The 25159-nt window shown below is 44.1% G+C and overlaps 1 protein-coding gene across 3 annotated transcripts in view; it reads right to left on the bottom strand.

Annotated features, from left to right (window-relative positions):
- CREB5 (cAMP responsive element binding protein 5) overlaps nucleotides 1–24584 on the bottom strand; it is a 241078-nt gene extending 216494 nt beyond the window's left edge. For all 3 annotated transcript variants that reach the window (XR_001553120.1, XR_001553121.1, XM_015853850.1), the window contains exon 1: nucleotides 24465–24584. The gene's annotated coding sequence lies outside the window, so the exon portion shown is untranslated. The remainder of the gene's footprint in view (nucleotides 1–24464) is intronic.
- Nucleotides 24585–25159: the final 575 nt, after the last annotated feature.

Below are 25159 nucleotides of genomic sequence, written 5' to 3'. Positions count from 1 at the left end.
ATATAATTCCTTTGACCCCTCATGGAGGAAGAGAAGTTCACTGAGATTTGTACCAGAACAGTGAAAAAATACCCTTCTTTCAGAATTAATCAGAATGTAAGGGTTAACATCTTCTAATGCTATAGATAATACAATCCAATACACAGAAAGCCCAAAGAGTCAACCCAATAATATTTGCATACAGAAACACCAAACATATTACAGCTTACCTGCCTGTACAGCAAACATGCTATAGGTGCCTTGTATCAACTGAAGGGGTCTACTTATACCTCACAGCACCTAGGCTACAGCAGTAATAGTCATCACTAATAACCATACAATTGAGGTAACTGAATTCCTGCAAAGGCAGGTTTTTTCAGTTAGCAATATCAATGACTGCTTCCAATCAAGTGTTTATGGGTTATGGCTTTGGTGTTTGGAAACACAGAGCACTTTTGGAAAGAAACTTTCACCCTAAGAGCTTAACAGATCCTCACAATGCACCACCTGCCTCAGATCAGGCATCTGAGGAGAGTTAGGAGTTCCCCTCAGAAAGCTGTATTACTACAGGATTCCTCTTTCCAAGTACATGCTAGTACTATGAAGGCTATTGGAACCATGTACTCTAGCTGTGATAATTTTCCCTGATGACTTACTATGCAACTCTATAGGCAAAGGTTAGGTTTTCTTCACAGAGAGGGCTATTTCTGTGAAGTTTCAGATAGTGACTACTGCTTTCATATGTACTTAATTTTGCATTCAAGACCTTCCTTTCTTCTTTTCTTAATGACTTCTTCTGGCAACCACTTTTCAGTTTTCTCCCCTATTTTCCCGCTGAAAAGTAATAATAATAACAACAATAATAAAAAAATAAACTGGAGCCACAGGAAAAGGTACTCTGAGGATGGTGTTTGTGTTATAGTTTAAGTGTAGAATTACGGAAATATTTAGGTTTCTTTCTCAATGCACACTTTAGGGAATTTTATAATTCCATTCTAGCTCTTCTGTTCACACATGTGATAAGACTGACTGCAAAATCCATTTTGCAGGAGTTGATAAGGCAATGTTAATTCAATTTCTGAACAGAGAATGCAATCCCATAACTAAGATTGTCAAACTTCGCAGTGGTGAGGAAACTAGTTTCAGAATGTGTTACAGAGATCAAGCCCATCTCCCTACTGGATATGCCCTTATATTTGGTAGAAAGGGAGGAGGAAGCAGAAATTATCAGACTGCATACAGGCTGGCAATGATCCCTTCTTCCCATCACTCCTTTTCAAAAACTCTATAGCCTGTGGTTTCTGATGGGAGACTTTACCTGTGTGATAAATCATAGTTGGTAAAACAATTATTTCTCATTCATCTCAAATCCTTTTGGGAGGGCTTCATCAGAGCAGTTCCGCCTGCAGATCTACAGCGAGCAAGCCATTGTAGCTCATGGAACTCCTGATAGAGTATGAACATGAAAATGCATATGGACTGTGATTTCACAGTAACCTTTAAAGAAGCATGGCCAGACTATTGCAAGACTACTCCTTTTGGTGTGTGAAAATCCCTTTGGTGTTTTCTAGTTAATAAGGATGAAAGGGAAAAAAAAAGAGAGAGAGAATAGAACATGGGAAAAAATTATAGGGCTGCACAGGCACCCTCAAAGAAACATGGACTGAACAACCTTTGAAGTACTCAGTTCTAAAATGAGCTCATATGAGAACTTTTTAAAGCAATAAAAGTGAAGCGTCAGAAACAAGTGTAAGTTACAGCCTGAAGTGCTTTATCACAGCTCCATGAACCTTCTTCCATAAAAAAAACAGTTGTTCAAAAAGTTTATTTACTTCAAGAAAAAAGGTGAACTGATCTGGGGAAAGAGAGAAGATCTTGTTGCTTCCCAGAGGTGTGTTGACAAATAAGGCCCGCACCTTATATCAGAATCCTTGCAGGAGGAGAATTGTCCTCTGCCAGATTTCAAGGAGGCATTTGTGGATGCCCTATCCCTGCAAGTATTCCAGGCCAGGCTGAATGGGGCCCTGGGCACCTTCATCTAGTGCCTGATTTAGTTGTTGGCAACCTCGCCCACAGCAGAGAGTTTTAAGTAGATGATCTCTGAAGTCCCTTCCAACCCAATTCATTCTATGATTTTTGCACCTGGGGGGAGAAGGACAATTACCAGTGTACTATCTACTTCTGCAAAAAACTCCTGCCCCCTGGAGAGAAAGTCTCTGATTTAACAACATGCCCATAGGTACATAAAATCACATGCTAGCTTTTCAGTTTTCTGCCTCCAGACATTATGCCTTGGCCAACTGTATGTCTCAGCTGTGCCACACAAAATACTATGCCTAAGTACCTGGCACCATGCAGATCTGGACAAAGATACCCACACACATGCTGGAAAAAATGGCATTGCTCCTGTGCTAAACTGCCATGCCTTTCACCACACACAAAACTCTGCTGAGGTGATGTGCTCTTCTAACCTTATGTCTGCTCACCCACACAAATCTGAGAGGTTCTGTACTGCATGATGTACACATAACCAACTTGACTCCAGACATCCTCAGCACCTCCACCTCAGTCTCTCCATAACCACTGGAGAGAAATAGGCACATGAAAACAACACATCTGATGTAGACATCTATGTTGTGAACAGAGGAATAATGAGAAGTAAGTGCCACTTTCTCTCTACTAGGTCTGAAAGATGCATGGAAGATTACCTCGGATATCACACAGCATCTGATCAGAAAACCCTATTCCTCCATTCCTGAAGTTATTGCAGGTGTCTGAGCTAGGGTAACACTATCTTTCTACTGGTACTGTGCTTTTAAACCTCTGGATGACAACATGCTGGAAAAAAGAGAAAAAAGGGCATGACGCTGTTGCTGTTCATATTCTTAAAGCACAGATTAGAGAGAAAGTGATAAGACAGTATTCAAGATCCATCACTTTTTTTTTTTCTTCTTTTTTTTCAGCCAGATCATGTTTTGCTGCTGCTGGAGTAGAAAGCTGGCTCCAATATCTGCACTTGCGTTCTCTTGGCACTTCCAGCCTCCGGGACTGGCTAGAATTAGCAAGAGGAAATATCCTGCACCATCCAAGGGGAAAGGAATGCTTCTCAGAGCTCACGGTGACCTGCCTGATCAAGTAAGAGCAGCCCTCCAGAGGAGTGCAAGCAGACCTTCCTCTCACGGGCACGGCTGCAATGCAGGATCCCGAGGTGCCTACAGGGGCAATCCAGCACAGAGACTGCATGAACCACAGAGAACAAGGACTGCTTTCTCACCCTGCAGCTTTCCTGTCAGATAATTGCTGCAAAAGACATCACTCCAGATAGCAACAGAGCTTGTGAGCTTTTGCTCTTAATTTACAGCAGACAGAAATTACTTTTAAGTATATCTACATGATAATGTCATCAATATAACTCGTGCTGGGAAGTCATAACAAATGTATAACAATTCCTATTTCCAGCCTTGTTTGACTGCCACGAGGTTCTGTAGGACCCTTCCACATTTGTCCCACATTTTGTACTCTATGCATGCAAATATTTGTTACGTGGCTTTAAAGTAACCTGCAGGAGCCCTGAGAAGAAACACAGCCAGGCAGCTGGAAGAGAGAAATCATCCAGCACTGAGACTCACTTGTTCAGAGCCATTTAGAGATCTGTCCTGATTATACAAATGAGATAAGAAGCACAGATTTTAAAATTATACAAATGCTGAGCCATTTGTTTTAGAAGACTTAGCAAAATGAGCCCTTTACATATCATTCTTCAAGTTATGAAAGACTCCATCTGGGGAAGCAGTTATGGTAGGTCGACATCATCCTCCAAGGTAACTTTCCTTCTTTATTCTTAAACTCTGTAACACCCTGCAAGCCCCGAGGGCATCCCTGCAGCAGTCTTTGGAGAAAGAAAGACAGAGAGAGAAAGTTGTCCTTGGATTTGTTTAGCAAGAAAGAGGCCAATACTGGGACAGGGAAAAAGGGCTTGCATAGAGTTGGAGCTCTCATGGATTTGTAAAATCATCCATGCACATGGAATATATTGAACCTTGAACCTCAGCTAAGGTCAAGCAAGTTTAAGGCTTGATACAGATGTTTCACAGAACTCTGGTAAGTGAAGGTGAATGTTACTGTTAAGGCAGGAGAAAAAAACAAGCTATAAAAATGGTTGGTTGATTGTTTATTTTTCTTTTCAGTCCATTGTCGAGTTTACTTTGTCCCCCTTAAGTCTAGCACTGGTATTTCCTGCGTCTGGGTGATGACAGCGATCTCTTATACACCACATAAAACAGATTTAGAAGTCTGAAAGCCACTCCTGGCCTGGTTTCTCCCCGGAAATATATCCTCCAAAAGAAGGGAATATTTTCTTCATTTGTCTTTAATATATAAAAATACTGTTAGTCACCAAAAAGAGGGAAAAAATAATAATAACTATAAGCAAAGTGCCAATCCCTTCATAAGCAGTGAATGAGCTTTCGAACCATGATTTTTTTTTTTACTAAGTTTCAGAACAATCCAAGGAGAAATCCCTCAAGGAAAATTAACATAATAACTTTTTTTTTTCTTTTTAAAGATACTATAATCGCTTGCTTTTAGCCAATTACTTTCCTTCCTTTGGCACAAATGTGTTTGAAATGGGGCTCAGAGATGGGGCCAAGGTGTTCCATGAGTTCGATGCCATGACAGAGTGTAGGCCAACATGGAAGAAATCACCTTTCCAAGCAAGTTCTGACTAGCAGAGATAATGTCGTTGGCTCTGAACCTGGAATGAGTCTCAAGATTTGGCAAATACAGGAGAAATGTGAGTTTGGAAATCATTTGGAAAAATTAAAAACTTTACCCACAGTAAAATCATGCTGCAATAACAATAAGCACTTTTCAGTTGCAGAGAGCTCCCTTCAGGCATCAGGAAGGCATGAAGGTGGTAATATCTCTGTTCTACTGATACGGGATGGCGTCAGTATCAGGACAAGCTAAACAACAAACGATGAACCACAGACTCTTGTGTTCACAGAAGATACCAATGAGATAGACAGGTTTCAAAGTTTACAGAAAGAACAATAGTATTGTTGGTACCTTTGTCTTCCCAAGCTAACTAAGGGGGTTGCAAGATGCAGGACTTGCACATCTGCTCCTGTAAATCAGATTTAAGCTGGTCACTTGCCTCTGAAGTCCCAAGAATCCTGGTTCAGTCCCCCACTCTCAGCAATCACTAGTGCCCCAGTTCATCAAAGCACTCGACGGCATGCTGATGTTTCAGCACACACAGGCACTCTCAGTTATTCATGGGAGGTTTAACCAGATTCAGAGGATTAACTGTGATTCAGGCGGAGAAACTCCATAGCCAGGAATGGTGGAAGCATGACCTGGGGTCCATCATGGGTGGAAGTTGCCTGAGTGGACCAAAGCTGACTCCAGAGAAGCCATGCTATTGTCTGCCTGCACTGCATTTCCCAGAAACTCCAGGTTCCTATGAGATCTGAACAGGTAGGGGTAGCAAAACACCAACTTGAAACTTTGCACAACATCAAACTTATTCCTGTAGAAATCTGGGTACCAAGAAACAGAGCTCCAAAACCTGAGTAGCTCTGCCACAGCCAGGCCTGCACTGGTGTAGCTCATCATAAGTCAAACAGACCTGATTCTCCCTGTGTGAAATCACTGCAGTATCCCTGCATCAGCGCATGGACAGCACAGAGGTATGAACCTATAGGCCAGAAAATGAAAAACCATTGACTCCCACTAACTTTATCAAAATCGTCCACGTATTTACAAAGCTGGAGAATCATAATGTAGCATTTTGCATTACCAAAAGCAGCAGTCTATTTTAAATTTTTAACAAGCTTGATTTTTTTAATACAGTCCTCTGGCATTAATAACCATGGCCCAACACATGAAAAACTTGGCAGCAACCAGACTAGTGGGGTAGTTGAAAGGGATGGAGCTGAAAACCAGCTTTTACAACCAGAAAGTATTGGCAGCTTCAAGGGATACAGACTTAACAGAAAAAAATTAGACCTTTGTACAGATTCAGGTTTTGCTCCTAAGCATGAGCAGTGTATTTTAGAAGGTCATTTACTTTATTGTCCCATCACCTTCTCAGCCCTATGGTGAAGAATATAGGGAAGAAATGAACAAATATCAAATGAGAAAATTGTTCTAAATATCCTGGAAATGTTGGAAAAGGTGATGAGATGTTCACAGTGAGTTCTGTGATCCCCCCCAAAAAATGATACTTTAGAAAAAAAAAGCCAAAAAACATTTAACCTTATGCCATGAGATGTTTATATAGTACAAGTAGATGCTTGAACTAGGACTGCTTCCACTTTCTTCAAGTTTAGAAAGAGAAAAATGATTAATCGGGGCAAGACCACTCGTGGAACAATCAATAGAGAGAAACAAATATAACCCAAGCTAAATATCTGCAAACAACACAGGCAGCTGAATTATACGGGGAAAGGATGAAAGCAATGACAAATTCTAGTGAAGATGGAGTACATAGAGACACGTCTGAAGAATTTAGGGGGACAAAACAAAGACAGACTGAGCTTGCTGGCACCCTGATCCTATGCACAGGATCTGGGAAGCATCAGGAAAGATGGAAAGAAAAAAACACACAGACTAAGGACAACTGTGGGAAACAGAACTGCTTATTATACTAATGTTGCAGTAATCCCAGGGTGGGTGGCAAGAGCAGAGCACAGGGAGTTGTACTGACAGTGATTGAGGACAGAAAAATTTCCTATAGGAGGACAAATTACAGCACGTAACTTAAGCAAAGACTGTCCATGTACTAATGCTATACAGGAAAACTATCAGCCATATCCATAACCGTGTCACTGGATCAAACAGCTAGCTGGATTCCAGCTGGATTGCAGAGCCAGCTGCAATATGATCTCCACAATCGTGATGAGCAGCAATATTAGACTGGAGAAATGTGACCAAGCACTGGTGATGCATGATGCTGCCAATAAGAGCATCGTGAAGCAGAAGATGTTATCATTTGGAATTTATAGCAGATGACTCAGAGCAGTACCACCCACCTCTGGGTACTGGGGCAGAGGGAGACATGGATCTGAATGCAACACAACACCGTGGCTCCTTCATCTCATACCCTGAGGATGAACAGCCACTGTGGGTCACCCAGAGCTCTGACTGAATATATAGGTTAAGTTTCAAAGACAAGGACACTTAGAAAATACGGTAGAGATAAGTACAACCACACTGAAATGAAGAGCTTCTCATGTTTTAGTAGAATGATTGAATCCAGAAACCCTGCAAAAAGGCATCATACCTGCAGAAACTAGATCAGAAAAGAAAAAATAAGGAAATTATAATAAATCAGAGGACGTACGCTGATTCAAAAAAGCTGAGAGGAAAAAAAGGCACAATGAAGAGGTCAAAAGCCATTAGCACCAATAGAGGCAATACTACCAAGATGTATCTGGGGCATACTTGTCTAGGCTGACAAAAGTAAGTCTGAGACATTGCTGCATAATTAGCTACCAAATATAAACCCCCGGGGCACCAGCTATCCTCACTGTAAATTGAACCTGACACAAGAATGGACTCACAATCTCAGTGTTGCTCTCACTGCTGAAGATGTTAAGCAACAGGCATTTCAGCACTGTAAGAACTGGTTTCAGTTATTCTTAAACAAAAGTGGAGCGGGAGGTCGAAAACTGGTAAGCTGAAATGGAAAAGCAATGTGACTTCCTGCTTTAGACATGGGGACTCAAGGCTAAATCCAAAGAAATCCAAAACCTCCAAGAAACACCCAAACTCTAGTGGGTAGAGTGTATAGCCATCGTTCCAGATTTGCTATGCATCAGTGATGAGATGCTTTTACTCCATTAATCACCAGAATGCATGGGGGGAGTTAGGGTTAGGCAAAGGTGGCTGTGAGATGCCAGCTTTAAAGTACCACAGGCACGAGGAGCAGCAGCGTTCATTCCTGTTAATACACAGAACATTGTACGTGAAGTACAATACTCACATGCACTGTAGTAACCACTGCCTCTCCACTGCAAGAACATCCTTCTCATTACCTAGTGGTACATCCTGTACAGAAAAAGATGAGCTGTATAACAGGTTTTCTGTCCCTTTGCAGAGCCAAGTGTGATACCATCACAAAACTACTGGAAAATTAATGGCAAACACTGTAATTGCTGCTTTCCTGTACATACTGCTCTACCTGTTTTCACATAGATTTAAATACGACTGTTTACATGCTCCTGCCCAGGACTGTGGCCTGCAGCAGCTGAGCACAGTGTGAGTGGGGTGCACCCTGCACTGTGCCTTCATTCTTTGCTCCTGTGCCCCATTCCCCTTTGAAGCCTCACAGCCCAAGCTGTGAAATTTCCATGTACGCTAAGAAAACAACATTAGCTGAAGTACATAGCCGCATATGTATGTACAGCCTGCTAGAATGTCGAATACATATGCTGGCTTGACCTGCACTTAGTAATAAAACATGCAGAACTATTTTGCAAAAACAAATTTAACTCCCCTTATCTCATTAGGAAAAATTTTCAATCATTTTCAGCATGGGCCAGCTGTAAAAATTGTAATTAGACTAAAAGGTATCTGTTACATGCTTCAGAGCTGCAGTTGTGCAAACAGTGGCACCGCTGACTCCGACAAGCCCTGTTTGTGGGATGCCAGGGCTGCACCATGCCAGAGCTCCTGCTGCGAGAGGCTTTCAGCACAGGGCAAGTGGGCGATGGATTTACAGACTGAAGCCTCTTGGCACGGCTTTACACCAGCAAAGAATCCAACCTCCTCCGTTCCACACCCCCTCCCCCAGTCCTGCAGGCGAGATGGGGTAACTATAGCAGGTAATTACCAGGTATTGCTGCTGCATTACAGTGGGCAGCGATTCAGTAAATTAGTGCGTAATATTAACCACGCATTTGAAAAACAGAAGAATCAACCTCAAAGCAGCAATTAGCAAATTATTCCCAAACAGGTATCACTGAGAGGGTAAGTTGGGCTATCATATCTCCACAGCTCACCTGTAAAACGCTGACTTCTTACATAGCGTAAACACAGTTTAAGCAGACGGTGTGCTCTTAAAAGGCACAAAAGCTATACATAAATAAATCAGTGTTATTGGACATGAAGCCTTGCACTGACAGTCAGCAGAATTCAGGAGCATCTCCTTAAGCTTTAGGGATAACTTACTGCCATGCTGAGAACAGCCCAGGGCCTGACTCTTGCTGATTGCACACGGAGGCACTCCTGGGAAAACCAGAGCACTGGCAAGTCGGTAGGAAATAATCACTTACACCTATAACGCTGAGTTACTTGGAACACAGTGTACTGCCACAGAAGTAACACGACGGCCACAAACGTCGCACTGCTCGCAGTGCCCCATGGCAGCTCAAGCCCCCAAGCACGGGCTGGCAGCAGCCTCTGCTGGTGAGTGCGCGGCGAGCGAGAGCCGTACGCACGGCAGAGGGATGCGGGCGGGATGCAGGAAGGAACGGGGAGGGGAGAACGGCGAAGAACCCCACGGGTTTCCAATCTTCATCTCAAGGAACTTGCGAGAGGTAATAGGGATCTGCCACGGGTAAGTAAGTGCATGTTGCTGCAGCCGCTTGTTAGGTGCAAAGACAACTAACCTCGACTTCTTCTGGATAAACTACAGCAAATTACGTCTTAATTTCCTTATGCAAATTACACAGCTGAGATAAAAAGCGCTTCCCCAGGGGAAAAGAAGAAGCACTTGGATTGCTTAGGTGCAGAGCACGGAGCAGGAGCCCATGCAAATCTGCTGGAGAGGAACTTTGTCCTCAGCACCAACACACGCTGCTGCCTTGATTTGCTGGTAACAGTTGCTGAGTGATGATCATTTTCCAACTGATGTGATTTGCACAAACAATTTTAGACTTCACTACCCACCGTGTTTAGTTTTTCACAAGAGTATTTTCCCAAGCCTTTGGAAATGCAGGAAGGACAAGTGCCTTGGAGCAGAGGCCCCACGCAGCAGCAGGAACAGCAACAATCTGCCTTAATGCCAGGCTGATCCACTGCCAGGTTGCTCTTCCTCCCTCTGGCACAGCAGAACCACCCAACCCAAAGTATTTATACCATCAGAAATCACCCTCAGTCTGCAACCAGGTGAAACACACACACACACAAAGCATGCCATCATCTTGAAAGAAAATTTGCTCTAATAGGCAAAAACACGATGTAAAAAGTGGTATTGGATCACAAATGGTGCAGCAGCACCTGCAGCCAGAAAAGAATTCGTTTTTTGAATGAAAATCACCCTCACTGACTTAACAGGTTCACCTGAATGAGCATTTTCCATTTGCTTTGCAATTACTGATGGGAAATAGCACCCTCCTGTGCTTCCACCCCTCTTCCACATCCCCTATGTCAGTTTTTTCTCTTCACCTACCTCAACTCCCACTACTGAAACACGCAGATAGCCCTCTTGCTCTGATACATGATGTTTCCTGTTAGAAACACCACAGAACCCTGTTTACATGTCATTTTGATGACTCTGAACTCGGGGGATTTCCTTACATGCGTGCCACTGCTCGTGCTCATGCAGGGTGCCCAGGCAGACCATTTGTTGAGAACATTCCCCGCTGTGTGGGAGTCACGACTGCCTTTCTTCATAGAGGCCTGGTACCGTGATGCTCCAGAGGGAATATCTACATTTGAAGAGGAAAAGGAATAGGAGAAGATGAGTGAATCCTGCTAGGGCAGGAGAGTTGCCTCCTCGCTACCCAGCACAGTGACTGGAAGGCAGGTGCACTCACAGGTCTCCTCAGCAGGATTCACATAGGTGGGATGAGCCAGCATGGCCCAGGTTCTGGTAAGAAGCCTAAACTCCTCACAGGCCACAGGTCTCAGCTCTAGCAGATGCAAACAGAGCACACCCTGAGCCATCACTCGTGTCCAGAGAATGGCAACGTAGCTGTGAAGGGTCTGGAGCACAGATCTTATGAGGAGCAGCTGAGCAAATTTGGATTGTTCATTCTGGAGAAGGGGATGCTCAGGGGAGACCTTATTGCTCTCTACAGCTGCCTGAAGTGAGGTTGTAGAGCAGCGGCGGTCAGCCTCTTCTCCCAGGTAGCAAAGATAGGGTAAGAGGTAATGGCCTTAAGTTGCCTCAGGGGAGGTTCAGGTTGGATATTAATGGGGGATTCTTGTCAGAAAGAGTGGTGATGCAGTGGCACAGGCTGCCCAGGGAGGTGGTGGAGTCCCCATCCCTGGAGGTGTTCAAGAAACATGGAGATGAGGCACTGAGGGACGTGGTCAGTGGGTGTGGAGGGGATGCGTTACAGTTGGACTAAGGTGATCACAGAGGTCTTTTCTAACCCAAAGGATTCTATGAAAACACCATGTCCATGGTAGCTGGGCCAAGCAGGCCTCTCGTTTCCAAGTTTCAAAACAAAACGAAAGCAAAGATTTTGGACCGAAAGCCCTGGAACTGTTGGTTGTTCCTTTTGTTTGTTTGTTTTCTCAACACAGAAGGGGGGTTGGGCACCTGTGAGTTTCTCAACTGGGGGCAGATTTGTAGATGGATTTTTCATCAGCATAGAGCGGACCCTCAAGTGGGTACCTCAGAAAATCTGAAGTGCATTTAAATTGAGCTGTATTCTCAGTCAGACTATACACAAATAAAATTTAACAGTCAAAATCTTTTTCTACTCAGCCACCACACCCATAAGGACTTGTTGAGCTTTCCTAAATTTCTTTGACCTTTAACTACTGCTCCAAGCACTCACTCCCTTTGTATTTACAGCTTCAGAGCCCTCTACGCCTAACCAGGAGTTTGGTGGTACAGAGGAGAGGTTTTGCAGATGCCCTGCTACAAGCGCCAACTAGAACTTGTTTTTCAGGGATAATTTACCCATTTTCTACACTCTTGCATCTACCATTTCTTACACTGTTAGTATTTGAAGATCTTGAATAAAAGGAAGCATGAAAGCAGAAGTGAGGAGAAAGAGAAAGTGTGTCCCCTTTTGGTGTGAGACACTGACACACTACAGCCTTTGCATCTTTTTTGTCTGCAAAATTCTACATGGAACTCTCCTTTAAGCCAATGCACAGTTTTACAAAGATGAGCAGCTTATGGACAGTTTATGAGGAAAATAAACAAAGGAAGCACATATACACTCTGTCAGATTGTGAATCAGACGTCATTCATCAACTGTATGTTAGATCAGATACATAACAGGGTAAAGAGAGGAAAGTAAATCCTTTGTACTTTGGTAGCACTCTCAAAGACCTCCACAAAACTAGAAGGCCTTGAGAGAAAAGCAGATCCCACCCTATGGCCGTGAGACCCAGCTCTAACTTGCCTCTTTGCCAGTATACTGAAAGTTAAAGGGTGAGCTGGGCAAAAGGGAACATGCCAAGACACTCCCATATATAAATTCTTAGTGAACAAACTTTTGGGAGGTTGCTGATATGGGAAACAAACAGAACATAAGGAATTGTAACATGCCAAGGAAACATCTTCTACATCTTGCATACAATGTGCCCCTTTGGACACTCTCAGGACAGTTATCATGCCTACTTTCTGCAGAGGGCTCAGCCCCAGCCATACTCATACATGAGTCATGTGGCAATCAGTTCCCATTACGTAAATCAAATTTAAATGCTACCCCAGACAGAGCACTCCAGTCACTGACTGCATGTGATTAATCGTTCGACTCTGGATAGAAAGTGAAAGCTGTGTTAGCAACAAGTTAGTCTGGCCTTCAGTGTTTGAGGTGAGAGGAAAAATCTTTACGATTTACTGTTAAGCCTCTGATAAGGTCTTCTTGGTCCTTTTTTTGTCGTGGTTGTCTGTTTGCATCCAAAAGGTACGCTAGCAATTTTTGTAGGTTCTGCATGTACAGAAATCATGAGGGAGTAAGCTACGGTAAGCAAATGACAGACCCACCTTAAAAAATCACCTCCCTTCATTGACAAGGAATGCCAGACTAAGATATTTCAAGGCACCCTAGGAAGATTTCTCATTCATTTGTAAATAAGCACATACAGATAAATCAATAAGCCGTTTTTTTAAATGCTATTTTAAATACATTTGAATCTGTCTAAACTCTCCTGCACTATTTATCAGCTTTTATTAATTAATATGGGAGAAAATGTATTTTCTCCGATTTCTAAGTTTTTCTGTGTCAACTGAAAGGATCTTACAGTTACTCTCTTGACAATGTGAGATTTTGCAGTCTTCCCTCCCAACCCTCCCCAATCATTAAGAGGTAGATTTTGCATCTGAATTTGGGTACAGAAATAGACAAACTCCAACTTCTAGCAAGACATGTAACCAAATAACCAATTCACCTCTTCCAGCAGCAAAAAGTCATTAGCATCGGTCATGAGGCTCAATTAAATGGATCACACAAAACTAATAGCCTTAAATCCTGTTACACTTGAAGCTGACAGCAGAACTCTTTCAGATTCCAGAGGGTCCAACAGTAGTCAGTGACCTTGACAGAGGAACAGCCTGGAGCTCTGTAATGCCTGTGGTAACTGCTTTCCCAAGGACATACCTTATCTTCATATGCTCATATCCAACCATAAATGTGTTTTCCTCATGCTTTAGAGGAGGTTCCTAAGCTGATTTGCAGACAGTGCTGCCAGAAGAGATGGACAAGCCACTGTGGGACTCCACAGCAGCCTTCTAATAATGCCTGCCTTTACAGGGGCTGACCTCTTTTCACCTTGTTAAAAGCAGTAAGTAGTAAGTAATAGATCTTGTCAAAGGTTACTCTGTAGAATAACCTCTGGAGATATTAGATAGAGGTGTCCAGAGAAATACCACAAAAAGGTGCTGACAAGGAAACCAAGGGGATTATGATTAGGAAGTGTGAATAAGCTAAGGTTTCAAATATACTCAGATTTTGGTTAGAAATGCTGGAGTACAGGAAGGAAATGTTCTACATACCATCAAGCCACCAAAAAGCACACTTGAAAAGACATGTTAAAGAGCCATCGCATGGAGATTAAATAATTCACTTGATTCAAGAAAAGCTGCAAGAAATGCAATTTCACACATAAGAATAACTAAGAGTTTCTTCTCCAAAAGACTTAGACACCTCATGATAAAAAATTAAGAGACTAACTTACAGAACAATAAAATAAAATACCTACAAAATGTAAATTGCTCCTTTATTGCCATTTTGATCCATTTTTTGAATATTCAAATAAATCTAACCTCTTAGCAGAATTTCCACCAGATGCTAATTCCCAATAATACCTTTCCACTTCAGACACCCACTTTTCCTCTAAAGTTGTTAAAATAGAAGACCCTAAAAACCTAAGACAGCAGCTAACCAAGAAAACTATTCACTGAGCTTCTACTCCTTCCCATCCACAAGGCACTGACCTTATCTTTGGCATCTGCTGCTGACTTTAACTCAGGATGAGATGGGGCTACAGTAACTGTGCAGCCCAACCTCTTCTGCACAGACAGGAAGAAATCTCCTCTGTGTTTAATCTGGGGCTTGGCAAGACAGAGGAGGTTCTCTCATCACCTTACACCCTGGAGGCCATCTCGCACATGCCATAGTCTAAGCAGAAGTGGTCTTCAGGTGGACAAGGAAGCAGAATTTCAGTGGGCACCAAAAGGATCATCCTTTTTACCTCATGATATGCAGCGTGCCAAACCCACACTTCATCACAAGCCATACTCACTATATTTAAGCTATCTGAAGCCAACTTAGAAAATTCAAATCTGAAAACAAACAAAAAATCTATTTTCATGACTCATTTCATAAGACAGTCATTGTATCTCTTACTGTCCTCATTATAAATTAATTTGGCATTAATTACAATGCTCAAAATATTTCTCCTCGTCTTATTCTGGCCCTAAAAACTTTGAGTCTGCTGAAAAGCATTTGGCTGACAGTGCATGGACTAAAAACTGAACAGAAAACTGGAAGACTGACAGCCTAGAAATAGGCTGCCTTTATAATTTGGGATGCTAGGTCTTTGGCAAGGAAAAAAAACATATAGAATCAAACAATGCAGAAGAGGAAATACAGAACATAGCAACCTAACTGCTACAGAGGGAGCAACACTTTCATAGTGTTTCAGTGTGTATCCTGCAAGCCTCACTCAATTTAGATAATCCTGTAAGAGGTTCAAGCGTATGGCCACAGTACTGCAGTAAAATGAAATATCTGGAACCCCTAAATTTTTGGATGTTAGTAAGCTCAGTGACTCATCTGGGATTCATTGACTTCAAGTGTTTATATTATAAAAATAATAACAATAAAAAAGAACATTACTGAGGAAGGAAAAAAGGGAGAGAATATGTGCATTTACTTTTCACAACACCTATATGACTACATGTAACTGTAGTCATTACTCACAAAGCTGTTTAATTTACACTGGGGACTGTAAAATCATCCTTGAAGAAATTAAAGATGACTTTCAATTGTACAAAATAGTCATCTGTGTCCTTATTTTCCATAACATAACGGAAGCCAGAAACATTTCCCTCCAAAGCACCATTTTTGCATCTTTAAGGTACATGCAGAATATCAGCTCTTGATGCTTGTTGTGCTGAAGGACACCTTGAAGGCTTCACAATTAAAGCACGCACTTTTTTATTGCCCTGTTGAAGAGATGGAGAGTACCTCAGTGTCTAACAAATAAAGCTTTTTTTTGCCCCAAGAACTTGCTAGAGTTTGAATTAACAAGGAATTGAGTTTCATCTCAGCAGTCTCTCTAAACCTTAGAGAAAAAGGACCTGATGCCACCAGTCCCCAATTGCCCTCAGTGCCCATTGACATCAACGGAGGTTGAGGAAGGTCCTCATTTGAACTGACACGGCACCTTGCTGAATCAGTTGCAATCCCCTTTCCTTCCTTCGAGCTAAGAATTTTTTCTACTCCCCATCTGATTTTTATTCTGCTTTGACTAGAGATAAAATAAATGTAGATGTTTTGATGCCAACACCGTCCCTATCAAATTATATAGTGACTTCTCCTGCTAAAACTTGTTTGTTTTCACACCATCATCGCTGATGATCTCAGCACAGCAGCGCTCCGAGAATAATGGTTTAGTCAAGTGCAAAGCCAGCAGAAGGAACATAAAACAATGTCTGCTTATATAGGCCCTACATAAATAGTGCTTTTTAAAAATGTTTGGCAATGAAATAATAGTTGTGGTTTTGTTTCATTTTTTTATAAATTAACCTCTGGATTGTTAAGGGTGCAGAGAACCTTTCCACACCAGAGCCAGTTGTAAGGCCCGAAACTTTTTATTGCATCCTCCTACAAAGGTGACAAGCAGATGCTGCCTGCCTCATGCCCTTATCAAATGAGGGTGGGCCATACCCCACCTGCACAGCTTCAGTGGGGTCAATGGAGCAGTATTGATTTCAGAAGTTTCAGAGCTGACCCCATATATCCTGGGTCACATTAAGAAAATTGAAAGCAAGTGTATACCATTAGGGCTTTGGGAGGGAGAGGGGGGAGAGGCGCGGGTTGTGCACTCAATGCTGCCTGTTTACCACTCTTTACAGTGTTTTTCTTGGTCAGAATTCCCACTTGATGAAGCTTTTAAAAAAATCAGAATGGCTCAGGATGTGAAAAGATTTTTCACAATTTTGGAAAGACTTTGTCTTGCCCTCGCTTGCAGGCTGTGAACAGTGCCAGATGCTGAAGTGTCCTGTGCCTTATTACCAACATTCTTAAAACTAAGGCACTTCTCTGTCTTCCCATTTCTCCACCAAACCCCCACCCCCCCCTCTCCACTCTCCTTTTTTTAAAGAGAAAGAAAAAAGCCTATAAAATCCCACAGGCTGAGGTGTTACTCCCAATTGACAGCAACACAAATAAGAGAGAAAAGGCCCATCAGCACTGGAATTCAGCAGTGCCACGTCTCACTGGAAATCTTGGTGGGCTTTTCCCTTGTGTTGTGCAAGCCCAAGGCCGGAGCGGTGACTGTCACAGCCAGCGAGACGCAGACAGATAGATGATGGAGAGTGCAGACTGCGCACCCACACATAAAGCTCGTGAGAGGAAGGAGAGCGCACGGAAGGAATATTAATTGAGAGCAAAATAAGAATTCTCAATATCCCCCCCTGCCCCCTGAAAAGTGGCCGCAAGACAAGGAGAGCTGCAAACACGTTCATCCTGGGGAAAGAGCCGCCCGTAACGTCAGACCGCTGCCTTGGTACTGGGATCAGCACAGCGCACAGCCAATGGGCTGCATGCAGAATAGACCCCAGGAATCTAATTTTCTTCTCAATGAGTGTCATAACTGCCTATAACTCCACGTTAGCAGAGCTGCACCAGGTCTGTATCAGCGTAAGTAGAAAATTAGGTTCTGCTGTGATCATTTATTTTTACCCACAAGGGTCTGATTCTCCTCACCCAGTCAAACTCTTCTGATCTTTTTCACTTGTCTAGATAAACTTGTCTTTCAAATATTCACATCACAACAGCTAAATTACTGCTTTCTCTCACTCCTTTTGTTAAACCAGCAATTACTCAAATTTTACCCATTTCTGTGCTTGAGACCATATACTGCTTCATTTGCACTGGGGACTAAAAGGGCAGTACAAGGACTTTAGAAAGTCTTTAAGTTCCTACGTCATTCATTTTTTTCCTTTACTGCCTTTTTTAATACCTTTCCATCGCACAGCCAGTAAAAAATCCCAAACACTGACCTCATTTAACAACAGGCATAAGATAACATTAAAGTGCTACACCAACACACTTAAGGATATAGAAGTGAGAAAAGAAGGAAAGTTCCTTAACTTTAATTGCAAAATCTATTCTTTTCAATATTGTGCATATTGCTTGGGAAATGAAGGAAAGTTCTATGGATTCAGATCTTGTCAACCTTAAAAAGAAAAACTGCACAAATTATCACCAGCAAGAGGAGATGTTTTGCTTGTAGTTGTTGATTTCTAAGCCACAAAATAGGATGGTTGAGAAGCTCACAAAACCTTAAAAAAAAAACCTCTTCACTCTAAAACATTCACTGAGAAATGAAGTTAAATAGCAGGTAGTAAAAGACAGCCCTGAACAAAGCAATTGATTGTATTTTCCATACCTCATTGCTCAACTTCCAGTTTCTGCAGGTTAACATGTACTTCCATTCCAAGAAAAAAAGTTTCCTATGAGTGAGGTGTTCTCATTCCTAGATTTCTGACATCAACAGTGCTCATTTTTGGGTGAGCACATTCCAGGTGCTTTGCCATCACATGCTCAGGGCACCTTTGGAGTTCCTGCCGGGCTCCTAAAAGTGGCAAACTTATTCACTGATCTGACCAAAACCAGGCCAAGATTAAACCCACTGGCCAAAATCATTTGAAAGTTTGAAACCTTTGAGGCAGGGTCTGGTATTCACAATAGGTGAGGCAAGCTCCTCACCTATTCTATTCCTATTCTCAACTATTTCTATTAAATACAAAGTTTTTCTTAAGTTAAATAAGAGGAATATTTGGACTGGGAATAATGTTAAACTAGTTCACACAACACTGAGTTACTGGCAGCTGGTTTGCAGTATCACTGAACAACAGAGCAACCTGATAAGAGCATCACCTGTACCTTGGAGGGCTGCTTTGCTTTCTTAGGCTAGGTGCTACTCCATGGGCAACCAGCATGCCAACTCTGCACTCCAGAACTGAAAGATTTAAAGCACAATAAAAGAAAAATACATACAGAGTGCAATATGAAAACATCTCCATTTAATGCTTACTGGTGTAGCCACTCCACGCAACGCATCCCAATCCCAATCTCCAACTGCGTTTGTTGTGCTGCAGAGCCCCCTGTGTTGAGCATCAATGGTAAGTAATGTTACCTACATTTAGATAACTCATGTCTTAAAACCAGGAACCACTGGTCAAGGGAAATTCTCACCTTCAGCAAAGTAGCTCCTGGATACTTGTGAGCATCTCAGAAAAGATGGCTCTGAACAACGCTATGCTACATGCAGTGAGTAACTGAAGGCGTAAGGCCACAAAGGAAATGGGCAAAGAAGTCATTTCTCCCTCCAAATAAGAAAAAAAAAATTGCCCTAATTAAATAAATTTCTCTAATAGTTATTGTAATAGATTTAGGGAGTGAGCTCAACTGGCTTAAGCTCAGCACACTCTTGGACAGAAAACTCCAAAGGATACAAATATGCTGAGACGGTGAGCGAGCCCTCCAAACACGTGCGGGACTGTTCAGGGACGGGGACACCCAAAGACAGAGACCTTGGTGAGAAGCTGAGAAGGGGGCATGTAAAGAAAAACCTCTGGGAAAACACTGCAAATGAAAATAAGGCAATAGAAACCATTTGTAGAGTTTATGGGGGCAGAAAGCTGAGGGTGAGACCAAACAATGCCCAGATCCTGAGTTATTACCAGAGCTCTCGGAACCCTAGTAAGAGTAATGAAAGCATTCAGAGCCAAAGAAAAGCAGCACTGACTCCCGGTTCTGGCAGAGGCAGCAGAGGATTTGTAGTATTTTCCCCCAATTAAATTTGAATCTCCTTCTTCCCTCCTTCTTCTAAAGATGTTGCCCTTTCCATCACCCACAGAGTGCAGCACCAAGGCTGAACCCCGCACCTTCACATCCCCTTATAGGGAACGGTCTCACGATGGCAACACCAACTGCCTCAAAAGACAGATTAAAAAAGCAGGACACCTACACAAACAGCACTAATTGCAACGTTTGGAGGCATCTATTTGGAAGTTGTGTGCAGCATTGACTTCTGGAACAAATTCTCAAAAAAGGGGGGATGGAAACGAGAACCAAAAGCAAAACATCTTTTAAGCTAAGGAAATTGTAGTAAGCTTTCAGTGTTTTACTTTGAAAATCCTACAGCCTTCAGCAAAATCCTTGGAAAATCTCCCCGTGTTTATAAAATAGCATTCGATATCACCATCTAGAAACCTACAAAGCAGTGCAAGCAACCCTTCCGAAACTCTCGAAAGCCAAATAACAGCTGCATTTCCCATGTGGCAGCTAATAAAAGAAGTGCTGACTCTCCCCAGTTTTAATTACAGAGTAAAATAACACATGAATGTAATATAGTAGGCACAGTATTATTTGAAAGTACGGGGGTTGCCCCTTCAACCTGAGGCACGACGTGAGCAAACAGCGCGCGGAGCAGCAGAACAGCTCCTGGATGCAACGGGGCGCAACAGCTTTCTGCTCCAACAAGTCCTTTTATTGCACCCCTGACATAATTGCCGTGTGTACGTTGCGTGTGCTTGCTATGTGCACCTGAGATGACTTAAATTGTTTTTTTGAGTACAACAACAACAACAAGTATCTCCATAGCAGCAATTTGTTTTCATGTGTCCAGTCTACAAAAGCTGATTACTGCATTTATTCCTGCAGTATGGCTCACGTTCAAATGCAGCATGGTAAGATACTGTCTGAGATCATTGTTTTGTCTGTATCAAAGAATACTACACCATCAAAATTTCAACTTAACGCAGTAAGGCAATTTTTAGAAAGAGCAAAAGTGTTCCCATAGTTCTTACTCCAAACTGTTGCATTAATTTCATGATAAACTTCAAGCATTTTTCAAAGCCCCCCAAACAGAGAGGTATTTGAAGAAGTTTACTCATAAATCATCTTTTTCAAGGTGTGAACAGCAGTATGGAGGGGGCAAAGCAACAGGAATCGCTGTGAGGTGGTGCAGAGTGGCAGCAACACACCAGGCTCCCTGATCAGCATTGAGTGCCCACGACTGACAGAAACTATAAACACTGCAAATATTTCCACTAGGACTCACATGCATTCGTTGCAGTGAGAGTTTATGCGTGAAACACTACACCAAATAAGCTCTCTTAATTATATATTTATATATATATATATATATATATATATATACTTATTAAATTGGTTAGTATGGGATGCCAACACCAAAACAGAAGAACTGCTTGGATGTACGAAGCAGAACTGCCAGACCTGTTGCTTTACACATGTATCTGTGATTCAAGCAACTGCATCTACCAAGTATGGCTCTCCCATAACAAGTTGCAAGAAAAATCCGAATTTGTGGGGCCTGAGAAAATGTATTGCTTATCTCCAAGTGTAAATCACACCATCCTTAATTAAAAGATGCTTAAAGCTGTAAAAATCTTGTCCAGAAATATTTTTCTTTCAAGATGGCTAATAGTATATAAGGAAAGGACTAAGTCCTGAAAGCAACAGGTTCACAGAAAATCCCAGAAGTTAGCTAACGGCACAAAGTAGAGACAAGAGATGGCTAAGATCGGGGCTAAGAATGTCTTTGATTAAATTAACCACTTTAGAAGCAACAGCACCCTTGCAGGAGCTCCTCTAATACTGTAGACCCTCCCGCCTTGCTTGGGGTCTCAGATTTTTACAGAGCAGGCGGGTTGCTAAGTCAGTCTCAAATCATTCCGTGATACTCACTGATGGCAGGCAGGGCTCTGCCCACACAAAGCCAAAAGTTTCAGTACTTAAAGTTACCTTCCGAAGGCAATCTGAGATTTCCTCTGCTTTATCAACTCCAGAGCGAACTCCAGCTCTGCCAGAAGTAATCTCTTACAGAAGACCCCTCCAAAGTGCCTGGGGTAAATGTGAGTGGTTGCAGCGTATTTGACATTCTCAAAGTGAGGAAGTGAAGATCAAATGAAAAAGCACGTACTGCTCTTTCCCTGTGAAAGTCGTTCTGATAAATGGCATTATAAATATATATATAACGGCAAGCACAATATCGCTCCTATCTTTCCTATTCATCCACATACAAAGTTTGCTTCCCTTTATATAACTCAGCTTGAATTAGCAGAGGTAGAGTTCAATTAATTGAGGCTAAACTCTACGTGACTACTTTCACGAGAGGGAGAGGGTTCTGAGCATCCAAAATGCAGAAAGCTTTAAAAATACCACAATTTGAACTTCTGGAAGAGTGCCACCCAATATCCGAGAGTGGCAAAGGGAGCTTATTGCCTTTTATATGTGCTCTCATGAAACGCTCTGATTTCAAGCATCGGTCTGCGAGTCTCCAATCAAAACTGTAGCAACTGGAGACTGAAGCAGTTTCTTTCTTTCTTTCTTTTTTTTTTTTAAGCCATAAACTCATTATTTCTATTTCCTGCTTCAGTCAAGTGTTTCATTTAAAGTTTTGAAACTTTTATGATCTCAGCAGATGCAAGCAAACACAAATCCCATTTAAGCAAATGGGACAAGCAGAAATGTCCCGAAACCTGTGGGCAGCAGCAGGCACTGGTTCTACATGAGCCACGCACAGTACAGATGAAGGAGAAATCCTTGGTTAGTTATCATAGAAAGACGCTCCTTACCATTATCTGCAGAGCACAGTCAGGTCCAAGCCGTTTTGTTCAGCCACCGCCAGCTGCTCTTTCTATTTAGTGACTTTAAAAATAAAACAAAAACAAAACCACCCCCCTTCACAGTGATAGCTGGGGGGAAACTACCAAGAGCTCTCAAGCTTCAGCAAGGAAGGCCATCAGAACGGGGCTTCGTTAAAGCAGGGGAAAACAGCACGGTGAGGAGTCAGGTCCCAGGCTGCAGGGTTTGCCCCTCTCCCTCGCTCCCCGTGGCTGAGAGTAAATGAGCCTAATTTTTCCAATAGCCTTTAACTCCCCAGATTAACCGACGTGGAAAAAGTGACTACAAACTTGTAGCGCTGTCTAGCCTCCAACCCAGCACGGAACCAACTTTGTGGTGAGTGCTGAAGGACACCTCGCAAGCTGCTACTTGCTGGGATCAGAACCCAGAGCAGCGCTGCGCCCTCTAGTTCGCTCCGCCCGCGGGAGGGATGGATGGATGGATGGATGGACGGGTGGATGGATGGACGGATGGATGGGTGGATGGATGGACGGATGGATGGGTGGATGGATGGATGCCGCGGGATGCGGGGCTGCGGCTTTCAAAGATGCCATTGGTTAGCACGGTGTGTTTTCTTTTTCTTTCTTTTCTTTTTTTTTTTTTTTTTTTTTTTTCCTTTAATAAGGTATCACTACTGAGATAATCCACATCCAGTGGATATGGGAAAATTTAGGCTATAATAGCGCGGCGAACTTCTGCATCCATCTTTCATTTACAAGATAAAAGCAACTTTTAAATTAAAGCGCCCCTCTGCTAATAGAGCTTATTATGCCAGAGACGGGACTGATTTTCCTAGAAAGTTGTCCCTGTGTGCATGCCTATTATCTCTGCTTTCCCCCTTCCACTAATGAGCATTTATCTAAAGAGCCCGTTAATCCTCTGATGCGTGCTTCTGGTCAGAGGTAACAGTTTGAATAAAACCACTAATCACTTATCGCTAATCACCGATCATTAATCGCACTTCTCCCCTGTGCTTTGCGACCCGCGCAGCTCCCCTCGGGATTAAGGAGTCACAAATAAGGATCTCAGCCATTTCTCTTAAAGAACTTCCAGCTTTTGAAAACGGCAACCGCATTCACCGCATGAAAGTTACAAAATACCAAAGCGACGACTTTCAACGACACTCTTCTGCTGAAAGCCGACCATCTTTCACCAACAACCCCCCCTCATCTCCCCCCCCGCCCCGTCCCCGTGATTTAGGCGGTGCGCTTGCATCCAGCCTTCACCCTCCGACTCCCAATTCTCTTTCTGCGCGGTTTCTGGCTTATTTCTGCGTGACACTTTCTTACAATAAACTTTTTCTCCGCCGCTGTTCCCTGACGCACTGAGCTCTGTTCGGACGGGGAAGGGCCGGGGAACGGCGCCGGGCTGGGGGGCTCTGGGAGCCTCGCAGTGAAGCCCGGAGATGCCGGTCCGCACTCAGCAGCCCGCTCTTCCCTCTCGAACTTCCCCTAGTTAAGCACCGATAAAATAGCGAAATCTCATCGAGCTGCTTAGCGCGCTCCAAACATCTCTCTGGACTTTAACATAGGGACGTTCCTTTATCCTTACCCCCGCCTCTGCACGACGTCTCTCAAAGAGAGAGAGCCCCGGAGATGAAGGATCACTCACCGTACCGGGACATAAATAATAGAGCAGGCAGAGTTTAGCAAGTATTCCCCTTACACTCCCGAAGCTCTGAGCGTCCTGCAGACTTCGCTGGGAAGAGAGGGCAGCTGCGGGAGGCTGCAGCGGGGGGACAGCGCATCCCAAGCGGAGCAGCAGCGCGGCACCGACCCTCCGGCAGCAGCGGTGCAGCGGGCTCTGAGCCCACCGGAGGGGCTGCGAGTCCCGGCAGCCCGACTCTCCCGCAACTTTGCGAAGCGACGGGGAAGCTGTCACAACCGGGGAGCGCGGCGTTGCCCGCGCCCCTTCCCCATCCCATCGCACGGCATCCCATCCCGCAGCATCCCGCTCCGTGCCGTGCCCTCCCCGAGCTCTGCCCCGTCCGGACCCGCTCACGCTCCTCTCCCCGCACCGTCCCAGCGGATCAGCGGAGGCGGCGGCGGACACCGACCCGTGCGGCACCCGGCGGCGGGGAGACGCGTCCCCAAGCTCGGGGCTGCCCCTTGTCCAGCTCCGCAGCGTTCGCTCCGTGCCGCTCCGCTCCGAGCTCTTTCCCGGGGCAGCCCTGCGTTTTTAGCAACTTACCGCCCGGCGCAGCGCGGCGCGGCGGGGACGGGACCGGCAGCGCGGCCGGAGGAACCACGTTGGACTGAGGGAAGGTTACAATACGTTCTATTTAGAGAAGCATTACATCACCCTCCGTGACGTCACGTGGGATTCCTGAACTTCTAAATCATTGCAGTCCGTGCCGGGAGGGAGGGAGGGAGGGGGGGGGTTTGCCGGGAGCGTGGGGCGGGGGCGGGGGTGCGGCCTCGGATGGTCCCACCTCCGTCGGCACAGCACGGCACAGCACAGCACAGAGCAGCACAGAGCAGCACGGGGCGGGACGGGGTGAGTCACAGCTCCCGGAGGCCCCGCCCCGCACCGGGACAGCGGAGGGGTCCGCCACCCCGCGGCCGGGATGGGGCGGCCCCGAGGTGCTCCGTGCTCCGGAGAATGGGGGACACAGAGAGCGGGACTCAGGTGCCGTGCCCGGGGTGATAGTGCTATGGGATGTAAGGATGGAGAGCAGCCCTGCTGAAAAGAACCTGGGAGTGCTGGTGGATACGAGCCAGCAATGAGCCCTCGCAGTTCAGAAAGCCAACCGTATCCTGAGCTGCATCGAAAGCAGCGCGGCCAGTAAGGTGAGGGAGGTGATCCTGCCCCTCTGCTCTAGTGCTGGTGAGACCTCACCTGGAGTACTGTGTCCAGATGAGGAGGAGACTGCACTCCTCCTCAGT

This window comes from Coturnix japonica, chromosome 2 (assembly GCF_001577835.2).
Source record: "Coturnix japonica isolate 7356 chromosome 2, Coturnix japonica 2.1, whole genome shotgun sequence".
Classification (NCBI taxonomy): Eukaryota; Metazoa; Chordata; class Aves; order Galliformes; family Phasianidae; genus Coturnix; species Coturnix japonica.
This window is presented reverse-complemented; position numbering and strand designations above follow the sequence as displayed.